Source organism: Convolutriloba macropyga, chromosome 3, assembly GCF_964194025.1.
Source record: "Convolutriloba macropyga chromosome 3, txConMacr16.3, whole genome shotgun sequence".
NCBI lineage: Eukaryota > Metazoa > Xenacoelomorpha > Acoela > Convolutidae > Convolutriloba > Convolutriloba macropyga.
The window spans coordinates 66840399-66855419 of NC_134470.1; the positions used below are offsets into that span (position 1 = coordinate 66840399).

The window sequence follows — 15021 nt, forward strand, 5'->3', positions numbered from 1 at the left end:
AATTTTATATTACTATAAGAGACTACTACAATGCGATCATCCAAGCATTAACCTCTAAGCCCAAATAGGTTAATTGGGTCAAATAAAAGAACAGGGCTTTTGTGTGAACCACCGTCTTCAAATTGTCCCGATCCAGTAATAAACATTATGTCATTCAAAATTCTGGGCGCCAGGTAGCCCTAACCGACAAGGCTTTGGAAATTGTTTAAAATTGACTGTAGCCATGAGGGAAAATTTTGGTTTTCTAATTCTCGGGCTAGATCAAAGTAAAACTTTGAGCACCAAGTTTTTATCGAGCAAATTTAATAAAAAGTGAATTGCAAAATCTGTTGTGAAAGGTTTTATTTCGTTCTTTAAAGCAATTCAGCGCTCAATTATAAAAAAATGAGCTCCATATGTCAAGATTGAACAAAATTTCCAAGGAACAATTTTTTTGCACTTTTGTTACCTCATGCAAATGTAACAGAAAATTGTAAATAATAAAAAAACTTTAAAACGTTGAACTTGAATCCAGGCTGCGTGTCTCAAATCCATAAATCCTGCATTGCGAAAGGGAGGGGTTACCTACGCACTTAAGTTGAGTACAATGGGTTCCACACAAGCGGGATAGCAGCGAGTTTCGGAATTCAGGAGGGGTTTGTTACAGAATCGGACAGGAATTTCTGACCCATCTTGCTTCTCGCATAATTTGTTTAGGATTTTTTCACGAAACAACAAATAATAAACAATTACAGGTTTTAAGAGTAGAACCTAATAATGAATTCAATAATGAATTCAATTCTTTTATTGCCGATAAGACCTTAAGACTATTTCTGCCATTGATGCTTGATATATCGGCAATCATCTAGACCTTCGGTTCCAAATTGAAGGTGCCGTGACATCGCCGAGATTATTTACGTCATCACGGGAATTAAAAAGTGTTAGAACTAACAAAAAATACCAAGTAAAAATGCGGTGCTTTTTGGTGCAGCACCAGAGAACAAATGACTAACACTCTTTCGAAGCACGATTTCAACTTTTCGAATTTTTGTAATTGGATGACTGTAACAAACGACTGTTAAATTCAGAACATCAAGGCAAAAACTCAATGCAGAGAGTCAGCATTGAGGCGAAAATTCGAACTCAAGCCAGACAGGCAACGGTCAAGAGATCGATCAAGTTAAAACTTCGAGCATTTACCTTCATCGAGCAGTTTTAAAATAAAGTTACCTGCTAAATCTATAATGTAACGACTTTTTCTGTTCCCTTAAACAAATGACCACTCAACCATTAAAAAGGAGCTAGGTATGTCAAGATTGTACAAAAATTATTAATTTCATAAACAGTAAACAATGTTTCAATGTTTTAGGATTTTTGTTACCTCATGCAGATGTAACAGAAAAAAGAACAAAAATATAAAAACGTCCAAACGTTGAACTTTAAACTACGCTGCCTGACTCAAATCCGTATGATCCAAACAACACGCTTTGCGAAAATGGTGGTTACATATTCACTTAAGTAGAATACAAGGGTATAAACAAGAGGGATCGCATCGAGTTTCGTTCTTCGGACAGGAGATGTTACGGACCACTTTGAGTTTCGGAGGAGAGCTCAAGACCCATTTTTCTTAACGCAAAATTTTCGTAAACTTTTCTAAAAACAACAAACAAAACTTGATTCAAGTAAAGAAACTAGAATCCGATAATGATTTCAATTTGTGTTTTCTTGCCAAACACGCTTTGCGAAAATGGTGGTTACTTATTCACTTAAGTAGAATACAAGGGTATAGACAAGAGGGATCGCATCGAGTTTCGTTTTTCGGACAGGAGATGTTACGGACCACTTTGAGTTTCGGAGGAGAGCTCAAGACCCATTTTTCTTCACGCAAATTTTTCGTAAACTTTTATAAAAACAACAAACAAAACTTGATTCAAGTAAAGAGACTAGAATCCGATAATGATTTCAATTTGTGTTTTCTTGCCAAAAGCCTAGATTTTAATGCTACTTCAGCCATTAATGATCGATAAATCGGCAATCGTTTTTTACTGTTGGAAGCTTCTTCAATTATCTACTTACGGCTGCTTTTAGCCGTAAACCAGTCCATTTTGCTTTGATGTTGTACTGTCAGCCGCCAACTCACTTTTGTTTCATAAACCTCTGTTAACTGTAAACATTGGTCTGCTCTGAATCCAAATTCAAGGTTCATTGACATAACTTAGGTTGCTGAGCATTTACTCACCAAGTAAAAAGTGTATTAACTAACAATTATATCAGGTAGGACAAGCCCAGTGTTTTTTGCTCTGGCATCAGAGTAACGGTACCAAACACTCTTTCGAAGCACAATTACAATTTCATTTTTCGAATTAAGATAATGGTATCAAGTAAGTCTTATTTTTCAAAAATCAAAATAAAAATTCAGTACAGAGAGTCAACATCAATGCAAAAAGTAAGAATCAATGCAAATAGACACTCTCAGGAGATTGATTATGTTAAAACTTACAGCATTCAGTTCTATTGAGCAATTTTAAAAGGAAAATAATTCTAAGTTTGTTTTAATGTTTTTTTGGTCTCAAAAACAATTGAGTGCTCAATCATTAAAAAGATCTAGATATGAAAAGATTGAAAAAATGTTATTAAAATCAATTAACAACTTTTTGCGACTTTTTCTACATCGAGTGGATGTAACAGTAAATTGTATCCACTAAAATACGTCAAAAAGTTGAAACTGAAAACAGGTTGCGTGACTCGATCTTCTTCTGCATTGCGAATAGAAAGACTACCCGATCACTTAAGTCCATTACAAGAAGTCCAGACAAGCGGATTCACATTGAAAATTGAGTCTCAAGCGGGGGATTTCGCAGACTGCTTCCGGTTTTCTAGTTCCGGTTTTCTAGGCCACAATTGCTTCCGCATGCTTTTTTCAAATTTTTACTTTTTTGCAAAAGGACCAATTATCACTGATTCAACTAGTAAAACAATTAAAAGCCGAAAATCATTTCATTTGGTCTTTTCCTGCCAAAGTCCAAGATCTTAATGCTACTTCAACCAACGAAGCTCGATAAGTTAGCAATCGTCTCATGCTATTGCAAGTTTTTTCAATCGTCTTTTTGCTTGCTTCTAAAAGTAAACTATTGAGAATCTGCACGCTTTTTGCTTTGTTGTTGTACAGTTAACAGCCAAATCATTACGTTTCATAAACCTCTGTTCTCTGGGAAAATTGGTGGCCTCCGGTTCCAAACTCAGTGTGCTTTGAAACTGTCGAGGTTGTTTAGGATCATCACAGGGAGTATAAAAGGTTAGAACGAACAATAAAACGAAGTAGGAAAAAACGCTGCTTATTCTCTGGAGTAAATGTGACAAACACTTTTTTTTGACTTTCCAAGTAACGTTTCAAAGTTTGTCTGAGAACTTAGATATTGGCATCGAGCAAATGTTTAAAAAAATTAAAAGTAAAAAGTTGCAAAAAAGCATTGAGTCAATATGATGGCAAAAAGTCATCATTCAAAATATAGATCCATTTAAATCTTTCAGGCAGGTAGTTTTATCGTGCAATTTTATACAAAGTAGACTGCTAAGTCTATGGTACATTTTTGTTTGGTTCTCAGAAACATTTGAGCTTCCAAATACCTAAAACGAGCAACATAGAGCAAGATTGAACAAAAACTGTTTTATGCAAAAAAACAATGTTTTAGGATTTTTGTTACCTGCACATGTTACATGAAACTGTAAAAACTTTAAAAAATGTCCAAACATTGAAATTGAAACGAGGTTGCCTGACCTAAATCCGTATTATCCCAAAACCCTGCACTGCGAACCGGAGGGTTACCTACGCAGTTAAATCGACAACAAAGGGTTCCGGACAATTGGTATAGCAGCGAATTTCAGACCATTTTGGTACTCGGAGAAGAATTTGAAAGCCTTTTTGCTTGCTAATTGGTTTGTTCAAAATCATTTTTAAAAGCACCAAAAAACATTCAATTCATGTACAAAACATAAAACTCAAAAATGAGTTCAATTTGATTTTTATCGCCGATATCCAAAATATTAGGACTATTTCTGCAACTAATGCTTGATAAATCGTCAATCGTCATGACCACTACCAGTTCCAAATTGAAGGTGCCTTGAGATCGCCGAGTTTATTTAGTGTCACCACTGGAGGTAAAAAGTGTTAGATTTAGCAATATTACAAAACAGGAATAATGCAATGTTTTTTGTGCTCCACCAGAGTAGATGTGACACACTGATGCGTGTTGATGTTTGGTAAATCGGCAATGCATTTGAACTTTTGCATGCCTTCTCAATTCGTGTACTTTTGATTGCATCTAATCGTAATTTATTGAGAACAACCCCACATAAAATTTTGAGCGTCTGCACTGCCCATTTGGCCTTTTTTTTCGTGCTCACAGCCGCCAACTTACCTTTGCGTATTAAACCTCTGTTATCTGGGAAAATTGGACAACTTCGTTTCCAAATTCAGTGGGCTTTGACATCGCCGATGTTGTTTTGCGTCATCACAGGAGGTGAAAATGTCAGAATCAACAAAATTACGAAGCAGGACAATTACGGTGTTAATTGCTGCGGCAACTGAGTAAAGTTTCGATTCACAAACAACCTTTCGATTCATGAAACTTTTAAATTTAAAATTATTGTTGTCATGCGGAATGGATATTCTCATCAGAGTACCCATTACCGTATTTAGTTCCTATTAAACTTTCATCATTTTCAAGGGCAGTTGATTTGGTTCAGTTTGTCATTAATCATTTGATTGTCATTTCAAGTTTTTCAGTTAGTAGACAGGAAACTGTCTGGTCATACTCATAAACAAATTCCGCTTTCATCTGTCATGTGTGAATAAACCTATAATTTTTTAAACTTTCTCTTGATCTGATTCTATTTGATTTCTAGTTTCAATCTTCTCATTTGCATCTCCAGAATTCAGTTGCAATTTAATTTGTTCAACCGCTTTTCAAATGTAAGCTGCAAGTAGAATAAGGCATTCGCGTCACGAATACCCAATTAGGAAATTGGAGATCATTCAGCACCTTCTAAACTCAACAATTGCTCAGCAATTGTCAATTAAGTTTGTAAATCTACAATTGTGATTTAATCGGCTAGTATCACAGTCATTGATTACAACATGGCGCAGTCAGCAGCTGATTGTAGCAAAATCCTTCTCCATATCGACGTTTTCTGAGACAAGCCGACCATCATACAACCCCTTTCGTGGGACAAATGAACGCAACAAAGGAAGTTGGCATTGTTGGCTAAAGAGGGGATACAAATAGAAACATTGCTCAACGGTCTACTCGCAGCAGTCACGTATCCACCTGAGTCATTATATGAAGAAACTGCGGAGAATCATACTCAAGCAACGGAATGCGATAGAGAAGTCCAAAATCAACACTTAAAGGTAACCTGGCAAAAAAATTCACGAAATTGGTATCTTGTGCGGTGATAAAACTTAGGAACATTGTGAACAAAAAACTCTATCTCTCCTCTCTCTGTGAATTGGAACAGAAGGTCGTCGAATTTTCAAAAGCAAACATTCCCACATCATAATTGAAAAAGAGTTGTTGAAAGAGCTTTAGGGTGTGATGGAGAATTCGTTCACAGAAACTAGAAACATAACCTACGATTGAATCGTTTTCTTCTTTTCTGCTTTTCTTAGAGAAGAATCGATGGAAAATTTCTATGGACGACTCATAGAACAAGCAGAAAATTGAAGTCTTGGAAATGAAAAAACCACACTAATTCGGGATACTTTATTTTTAAACAAGAACTTCTTAAAGGGACAGTTTCACGAACAAAAGCACTTGAAAAAGCAATCCATATGGAGATGGGGGCTCAAAACCAACAAAAGATCAACCAAAACCTTTACGACAAAACTCAATCAGTAAATGTTGTTAACAATTTCCAAAGACACATTCGCAACAACAATTACCAACATCAACGAAAAGACCTAACTCGATACCCAACTGTTCCCCATAACTACCAAAACACTAGCAATTGCGCTAAATGTGGTGAGAGTTGGAGCCATAATCATCGTTAAATTTGCCTCGCAAATGTAAAAAAAATGCAGTAACTGCGGAATTGTGGGACATTTTGCTAAAAATGTCGAAAATCTAAAAAATCACAGGCACAAACCTCAAAACCTTAACAAACAAACGTTAATCAAGTCAACAAAACCACCACCAAAAGTGACGACGAGGAATCTAATCTGTTAACTATAGAACTATTTATCAACAATTCTATATAGTCAAAACTACAACTCCAACTACGATAGCGATTCTGAACATTATGTGGCAGCTATTTCTAGTGATGCCGCAAATCAACTTGAACCCCTCAGCGGGAGAAATCATTACGGGAAAAATCTAGCAAACTCATTTGTTAATTCTGGCAGTGTACGCAGCATCGAAAAATCTTTGTATAGAATTCTCAAATGGCTAATAGAATTCTCAAAAGTACACCATCTGCACGATGGATCACAACAAAACAGGACAAAGATCTCAAAACATTTTCTAACGAACCGTTAAAAGTTCTGTGCCAAATTGCAACCAGAGTAATCCATAATGATTGGGCTGTAGAGGACGCTTGCATAACAAACTCATCATTGGGAGAGATCTTTTCAACAGTCTCGGATTTGCAGGGGTGCAATAACAAGCAAAAGAGGGTAAATGCGTTGTCATTGGATTCTGAAGTTATAAACAAATCAATTCATAAAAACAATTACCAAATGCCCAAAATTGAAAAGTTAATAGATTCAATATCACAACACCTTACAAATACACATAACGGCCAACACCAATTAATCTTCAAAAATGCCATTTCGCAAAAACGGAAATCGAATGGCTCGGCTTTAAAAATACCCAGACGGCTATATCAACATTTGAAAATTAAACCGCAGTTATTTTAGCAATACCACCACCATCAACAATAAAACGGTTGAGGTTTTTTCTCGGTTCAGTACACTACAATAATAACTTCAAACGATTTCTAGCACAATTTTGCCACTCTTTTAGACAACCTTTTTAAAAATCTACAAAATTTCTCTGGACTAGGACACGTACCAAATATTTGAAAATTATAAAAAAAAACTGCCGCCAGCACTGAAAGAAATCGCTATAATTCAAAACTAGACGTTCGAGTAAAGTGTGATGCATCCCGTTCTGTACTGTGTGCTGCACTTGGACAAAACACTTCTGAAGGATGGAAACCAATAGCATTACACATAAACCACAAATATTACAAAAATTAGATGGGGTTTAAAGTTAAATTCAGCCTTACAAATGTCAAATAAATCATTTGCAAATTAAGCACATAATTTAATTTATGACAATTCAAAAATTCAGATTAGGGCAATTGCACCGCATTCACCACCTCTGTATACTTTGTCACTAGCTGCATCGCCTTTGACACAACCAAAAAAACCCATTAATCCCCACTTAAAAACGCCAATGGCGTCGCAAATACCTCTCATAAGTTCTGAATCTCAATTTACCTTAGATAATCTACCCTTGCATAAATCACATTCCATTAATGAAGTTGCTGCATCTACGCTGCAAAAGTCAGACAGTAAAGTATGTGAACAGTCTGAGCAGTTAAGCCCACTAAAGCCCATATTTGATATCATTTCAATAATCAACACAAATTCTATAAATCATCTTTCCGAATAACTCACCCGCCAACAAAATACCCGGAACGAACACTTCTTCTAATACAGAGACAACACCATCTAGTAGTGCCGCGGATACCGCAGATGACTTTAGATTGACCGATACGATCAACCGGATGTTCAGTAAAAAACTACTGTCAATCCTAACTGGAAAAGATGCCATCTTAAATGAGTACGAGATTATGTCATTCACAGTGATGATGAACGACTAAAGCATGTAAGCCCAAATATCCACTCTTATTGGCGGGACATGAGCGTCAAACATGGATGCTTTCGTATTGAGAAGCGAAAAGCAATAGCAAAAAGGCATTTAAAGATGTTGTGCTGGAGGACTTTCACTCCACGCATCCCGTGAGTGTTGCCATGTTTTCGCTGGCCCAAAATATTTGGTGGCCATATATCCATCGAGATGTACTGGCTGAGGCCAGTGATTGCAAAGCCTGCACAAAAATTGACGAAGATACCATCACAGGCAGATCATATCCCACAGATGAACAGTGGGCGGATAACGGAATGTGTTAGGACGAGGAGATAGAAACAATTATCTGCGCCACAAAACGCCGCGCTCACGACGAGCAACAAAATAGGTATCATAAGACCAATCCGCTTGTCCAGAATTCGGATATAGCTAAATTCGTGACAAGACATGAACGGGATACAGCACTCGGCCAATAAATCAAGAGACGACCAAAGAAAATTCAAGAAAAGACGTTTGAACAGAAAATTATCAATCAGAAAACGGACGATTAGAGAAAAAACATCGGGAGCCAGAAATTTAAACGTAACCGCAAACGACCTGATAACATCAGCATTTTAACGTCAGGACGGTCATGTGTTTCAAAATTGAGTCATGTAGCTAGAGCACTAAAGATGAGGATTCCTAAACAAAACCCTAAACATGACGAGGCATTTCAGAATAGGCCGGAGCTTACACAAATTCAAATTCTCCACTTTAGTCCAACAGAGCCAATTGCGGCCCCACCAATGCAAACATTTGAAGCAGGACCATCTGCACCACAAAAACTCCGATCTTAAGAAAATAGAAAGTCAGTGACACTTCCAATTCTCACACATCCTCAGTGAGAAGGAGTAAGCGGGAATTAAGGAAACAGAAGAAATCTTCTGATTCACAACCCAACTTTATTATCCAAAATTTTCAGAATACAGAGGGATGTTCGACAAAAAGTCGAATCTTGGACACTACATTCATTGGTGTTGCTTCTCCTACAAATTTCAAAGAAAAATGGACAGTTGACCGTAATCGTAACTTGCCACGCGAAATGAAAGTACTCGGAGCAGAAGAACAATCAAAAATTTCTGAAATGTTGTATGGATTGGATATTATCCTGAGAATAAAAATTAGCGTGTTTAGTTCCTATTAAACGTTCATCATTTTCAAGGGCAGTTGATTTGGTTCAATTCGTTATTAATCATTTCATTGTCATTTTAAGTAGTTCAGTTAGTAGTCAGGAAATTATCTATTCATACTCAGAAACAAATTCTTATTTCATCTGTCATGTGTGAATAAACCCATCATTTTGTTGACTTCCTCTTAATCTACTTTTATTTCATTTCTAGTTTCACTCTGCTCATTTGCATCTCTAGAACTCTGATGCAATTTAAATTAGTCAACCGCTTTTCAAAAGTAGGCTTCAAGTAGAGTAAGGCATTGGCGTTGCAAATGACCAATTAGCAATCTGGAAATCATTCAGTATATTCTGAACTCAGCAATCGCACCGCATTTTCCAATTCAGTTGGTGAATCTACACATGTGACTCTATTGGCTAATATCACTGTCATTCAAATCAACAATAGTAGGAGGCAACTGTTAAATCCAGAACATCGAGGTAAAAAAAGAGGGCAAAAACTCAACAGCATAAGAGCGTCAGATGGATCTAAATTTTCTTCAACTCCTAATCTAACTCAAAGAGCTGTCGATTCAATCTATGTCATTCCAAAAAAATGAAATTTAAAAGTCCAGGTGATTTGATGAGCCATATTTTTATTTTTTTACTGAGAATTTTGTATTGGTTTTTCTGTGAAGTAAAAAACATAGAACGAAAAATATAAGCTACTTAATCTATCGGTAATCTATCAATAAAATTTGTATATTATATTTTTTAATAATTCCCAATATACGGTTAACTGTATTGATTTCATTTACAAAAAGAGCGGTCAAGGAAAATTGTTTGAAATGTTGTACAGGACGTTTCCTGAAATGATTATTTTTCGTTTTGTTTAACTTTGGCAAAATAATTACCGTTTTTTTCAACTTTTTTTTAATATTGCTGTCCTCTAGTCTGGGGCACATAGTTTGGGTTTTGGTTTCACAATTTTTAAAAATTTTAAACTGATCTTCAAGTTTGAAAATATCAGAATTAAATTTTCTAAAACTTCCAATAATTTAGAGAAAAATTTGCTCTTGATGAAAAGAATTTTTCTTTATCGTAAACAGTGTCAATTGTCTGTAGGAAATGGGTCTAGAAGAAGTTACATACCCCTTCACTCCTATATAGACGGAATTTCTGTACACCCAAAAATGATGTTTGACTCTTTTCTGAAGAGAAAATTTATTTTCACAACTAAGTGGCGTGTATAATGCATTAACAAACATATTAGCAACAATTTTCAAGTAAATAAACGTATTAAATTTCATTAAAACTGCAAAGTGCGTTACTCCAAAAATTGCAAAAAGAACAATCTTTTTGGTTGATGTTTCAAATATAAGCAGTCCAATACCACGATGCTTTCATACATTTCATTTGAATATATGCCAATTGAGGTTGCCTAATTTACAGGGCAGGGGGTGCTGCGGTACAGCTTCATCACTCACGGTCTAAGGTCTTCTCCTGCACTGTTACTACCATTGTTGTACAGATGGGAAATCTGCCTAATTCAATAAAGCATGATATATTAATGTATTGTATATAGATTAAATGATGCTATTTTACATCAGTCTGTTCATGTCGCCCATATTTGATTATTAATTCACCCTTTTGACTAACTCAATGCAATTCAGTTTTCTCTCTCTCTCTCTCTCTCTCTCTCTCTCTTGGTCTTCTTTTCAGCTCATTATTTGGAAACGTACTACTGTGGTTCCAAGATAAATAATCACAAAAGAAATTGCATCAGCATTCCCTTGTAAGTTCAAGACGAGGCAGTTTCAAGTATCACAAATAACTATCGAATTGCGCAACAAATCCAGGTCACCAAATTTGGACGTAAAGTGTAACCGAATTACTAGATTACTCCAACCGAGTATCACATCGCGCAGTCAGCACCAAAAAAGCGTGCTCTTCGCTGGATTGAAACCTTTTGGGAAATAAAAACCGTGGGATCTCCACTACAATTGGAACGTTGACGAAACATCTTGAAGTTGGTCATCTCAGCAAAAGAATGAATCCTGATCGAAATTCAACGAGAAACATCAGCAGATGAAGTCAATCTAATGCCGAAACAGTCTATGAAAAAATGTGGACAATAGTATTGCCCAGAGCGAACGTGACTGTAGAATACGAATTGAATAATTAAAGAACGCTTGGCTAAAAAATGTCAAACGATTGATGCTACGGGGATACTGTGTGCCAATGATCCCTGGGAATTCTGTTATAGTAAAGCCAGCTCTCTTGTCTACCTTATCTTTGGTACTGAAGGTCGTACAAGTTTCTGTTCCCAAGGGCCAACTATCGAAATTGATCAGATAACAACGAGAGAATTGTGCGATGTTCTTGATATTGTCTTCACAAAACAAAGAAAATCAACATTCGATCATTATGCCTGTTTTACAAGAAAACAAATAAAGGAGAACCTGTTGAAAAGTTCTACGGACGTTTGCGTGAACTCTGCCTCAATTGTGATCTCGGAAGTCATGAAGATTCATTAATCCAAGACGTTATCATTTCTAATATGCAGGACGGTGAAATCCAACTCGAACTATTTATGGAAACAATAACTTCAAAAAGGCACTTGAATTAGCCGTTAATGTTGAAATGAATATTTAAAACAAACCCAAAAATTTTGGTTTGCTTAAACATTATCTGGCTTCTGCTTAAACAGTATCTGGCTCTAATTCTAATCCATCTGTCAAAAAAATCCAAAACAATTCGAACAGTCCTTGCTCAATTCCAGGAACTTTGAAACCTACCGTCTCCCCTAACTGTGGCAATGCGTTGTCTCCTAGTCATCGTCAGAATTTCTCCATTTGGGGCAAAACATGCAAAAATTGTGGTAGTCACCACCGTTTTGTCAAAAATTGTCGAAAGACAAGAAACAAAATGAAGCCCAAACCTTAAGTCAACAGTGTTGAAGATGCATAATCTGGAGCTGCAACTGTAGGGACATCACCGTCAGTTGACGTTGAGGTCAATTGAATGGGTTATATGCTAAATCAACATTACATTTATGATGCACACTACGACTTGGATTACGATGAGACAGAAGATAACTGAGTAGCAATTATTAAAGGTCATCGAAATCTGCGAATGGTGAAACAAGCCAACATACAATTTTATTTCGAGAATGTCGAGTTATAAGTGCTGATGAATTATTGTTGCGTTTGCACGATTATTCACAAGAACTTAGCAAACAGTGTTGTTATGTAAGACAAAAACAGCTGTTGGGTAAAGTCATCAACAATGCACGACTTGAAGATATTCTCAAATGATACAATCAAAATACTTGTTGTCATTGTCACCACGGTGAAACGCAAAGACTGGAAGACGTGCTGAGGACGTAGAAATTCACATATGTAGAAAACGGACAACGACCAATAATCGGACATGATTTCTTTTCTCAATTAGGCCTCTCTCTGAATCAATCAAAACCAACATTGAAGATTAATCATATTCCATGTTAAAAAAACACGAATAGTTTTTGGTTTTTTTGATCCCAACGCTCGATTTGGTAAGTCTAGCAAATACAGTGTCAAATCAACTTTTCAAAGAAATTTTAGTCCGAACCAAAAGGGACGAATAGTATCAATAAACTTTCAACCATCGGTAAGCACGCATTCAGCTAAAAAACTAATTGACGAAAAATATATTATAAAATTAAATGTTATCTCTCCTATTGTTATTACTGTTAAAAGAAATGAAACTCTAATTAATATATCAACTCTTAAAAATAAGTATCAAATGCCTAAAATTGAAAATTTGATAAACACCATTCAGTCAAATGTCACCGGAAATGCATAAAATGAAACAGCTCAAGAAATTGCACAACACTGAATTAAAAGTACGAATTCAGTCATTTAAATTTAGAACCGAAAAGGTCCATCCATTGCAATTTTAATTGAGTAATTGGCAAGTTTACCGATAGTTAATGCTTCATAACAGATTTATATGGTCTCATTGACCTGCCGGTGGCATTCCAAAAGGTTGTGGGTTTTAAATGGATTGGATTAAGAAATACATATTGCTTTTGAGACGACATCATTATTGTTAGCAGAGGATCTAAAGACAAACAACTCAGCTCAGATTATCAATATTTTAAAAGATTTGACGATCATAAGCTCCGATTCAACCTCCTAAATTGCCACTTTGCAAAACCTGGCGTCGAATGGTTAGGTTTTAAATTCAGTCAATCAGGTATCCCTTTTTTAGAAAAAGAAACTTCATTAATCACCATTCTTTCCGAACCTAAAAATTCCAAACAAATACTAAATTACTATTTCTCTGGGCTCAGTACAATATTTACGAAAAATCAATCCAAATTTATAGCAGTTATCTCAGTTTCTACGAACCGTCATAAAAAAGAGCAAAAAATGCGAATGGAATGACAATTTAGAAACACATTTCTAAGACAATAAAAATCAGGCTGCAAATACAACTGAAAACACGCATTAAAATCCATACTTGGAATTCCACTTCAAATGCTGTGCATCTCGTACATGTTTCGTAGCTGCATTAGAGCACAATCCATCAACAGGCTGGAAAACAATAGCGTTCACATCCTTTTTCCTCAATAGCAACGAACAAAAAATATAGTGCCAATAGAATGGGACTTTTAGGAGTAATTTTGACTGTAGAATACTTTGAATGTTATATTTTTGGAAAAAATGTGTAATCATCGATTATAGATATTCATTATCAATCATGAAGGAATATCGATCTAATAAATCCAGTAGTAGTCGGTCAAATGGTTAGACCAATTGTTACCTTTTTTTTAAATATTGAACACATACCAGGTGCCAAAACTGGTCAGGTAGATTACTATATTTGCACATCAAGTCAAAAAAACAAAAATCACAAACAAATACAACGGGGAACTTGAGGTTGCAACAAATAACCGCTTCCGTGATGCTATTCCAGCGATTTATATAACTATCCAGCCATCAAATTGTCATGGGCAACATATTAACGCGGTAAATAAAACACATTCACTTTGTGCCACCAATACTCATCAAATGAACAATCTTGTATTGCGTTTTGTTTTTTTATTGTCATACTGAACAGTTAATAAATTCCTATACGCAGCACTAATCCGTTCCTTAAGTGCAAACAACATGAGCAACACTATTGCATCTCCAAAAACACCAACAGCAATTCCAGGCCGCGTGGCAATCCAGTCAACACCCAATTCCATTGTGAACGCGACACGCTCCTCTAATGAAGGACAATATAGCGCAAAAGTGGAATTGCTGCGAGAAGAAATGTTTGCGAACAATATCACACCAATTTTTACGAAATTTTACTCGCATTTCTAACAACAAAAGATGCCGTCCTGAAGGAAGCTCGGGACTGCGTCTTGCACGATGACAAACAGTGCTGCAAAACTGTCAACCTGTACGAGCATTCTTGCTGGCGTCATTTACGTGTACGCTCAGGGTTAGTGTTTTTTGACTAATGGGTCGCAATACAAAAACTTATTGAAGAGACAATATTGGACTCCCATCCAAGTCACTCATCCGGGATGCAGGGAAATGATTTCTTATGGCCAGTAAGCAGTCTAGCCATACACGCATTGAAAAAACCTCAATACAGCGGCAATATGCAAACATTATGCGGCTATAGACAAAATCATTAAACCGGAACTTCCTGCGTCAACCCAATGAAGAAAAATAAATCGATTTTGGAGGCCCAATAACGTACAGAAAAGATCAAAAAATACATTTCTCTGCATCTATTGACTGTTTCTGAAATTATCCAACAGTAGGTATATCTGAAAAAGTTAATAGTCCTAATATTGTCAAATTTTCATGTGAGTACATTCAAATAGACAGAGTGCCAAAATATATCCGCTTATATCAAGCACGATGCTTAATATGAACTAAATTAAACATTTTTGTAAAGTTATTCATCTTTACATAATCATCGCAACTGCAAATGTTATTCGATTAGTAAAACATTTGAATGAAACTTTTAAAGGCTTGA

At 36.0% G+C, this 15021-nt stretch overlaps 1 protein-coding gene across 1 annotated transcript in view; it reads left to right on the plus strand.

The window, feature by feature from the left end:
* LOC142336383 (uncharacterized) overlaps positions 1 to 15021 on the plus strand; it is a 547349-nt gene that overhangs the window by 21108 nt on the left and 511220 nt on the right. The gene's annotated exons all lie outside the window — the stretch shown is intronic.